Genomic DNA, 1,175 nt, shown 5'->3' with positions numbered 1-1,175 from the left:
GTAGTTCTACAATAGGCTTCATATTTATGGTAATTATTCTTTGAGATTCAAACATTTAAAGTCAGTAATATGTTTTACCTTCTATTTTTGTAAATATTTCGAAATACATCTCAGTCTCCTGAAACATAAGGACTTAACAGCTTTTTTCATATTTTTAAAAATATTTTTTAAAGGTAAGTATTCAATGTCAAAATCTTTAGGGATTTTTGTGTTTTGGCATAATTCCTTTGCTCTGTCACAAATGGTTAAAATATGCATCATCATAAAGAATTTTTTAAAATTCATACATTACAGAAATCAGAAATCTACGATGTTCAGAGGCACAGGGTCCTGTAAGTCCAAACCCCAGAAATAATTAATGGCTCAAAAATGTCTTTTGTATACCAAATCATATGTATGTGTGTATATACAAGTTAAGTGTAAGCATCATTTTCTTAGTTCATCTACCTTTATAGACCAAAGAAATATTGTCTCATGTAGAAGTTTATATATATATATATATATATATATATATATATATATATGTTACCTATATATAAATATGTTATATATATATACATATATATATATATATATTTAATGCAGTGCTTAACACTTGATAAAGAAGTTTGACACAAAAGTTAAGTAAACATTGATTTAAATTAAATTTATTGGGGTGACAATGATTAGTAAAGTTACATAAGTTTCAAGTGTACACGTGTAGCTTTGCGCAGTGGCAGTATCGTAGCCAACGAGGTTTATCCGAGGTGCGATTATTGCTAATTCAAGTGTACAAGTCTATAATAAAGTAAACATTTTGAGAGAGGCCAATACCTGTAAACTAGTTAGTCACCCTGGCCAATAGCATATTTCAAGGACAGTTTGATGGAATATCTAATGCTTCATATTTTTAAAAGTTTATCAATTGGAGCTATTAATAAGATCCAATTCCTAGTGACTGTAGAGAAGAGCAAACCCAGTCACCCCAGAACACTCATATCCATAGTGATGGATGAAAGAGAAATAAACACTTCAGTCACTATTTTCAGATCTCTTTTCTATAGCAGCTTAGCATGCAGTCTAATACCAGAATCACTAAATGCTAAAAGCTGGTCTATAAATATATTGAGATACTTTTATGCTATTTATTTATTGACAGAGAGTTATGAAAAAAGGAGATATTGGAATATATTTAT

General features: G+C 29.1%; 1 pseudogene; it reads left to right on the top strand.

The window, feature by feature from the left end:
* Nucleotides 1-701: 701 nt before the first annotated feature.
* On the top strand, nt 702-815 carry LOC117014776 (uncharacterized; annotated as a pseudogene).
* Nucleotides 816-1,175: the final 360 nt, after the last annotated feature.

The sequence above is a fragment of the Rhinolophus ferrumequinum genome, chromosome 2, assembly GCF_004115265.2.
Source record: "Rhinolophus ferrumequinum isolate MPI-CBG mRhiFer1 chromosome 2, mRhiFer1_v1.p, whole genome shotgun sequence".
Taxonomy (NCBI): Eukaryota; Metazoa; Chordata; class Mammalia; order Chiroptera; family Rhinolophidae; genus Rhinolophus; species Rhinolophus ferrumequinum.
Note: the sequence above shows the minus strand (reverse complement) of the source record. Positions and strands in the feature narration are given on the sequence as shown.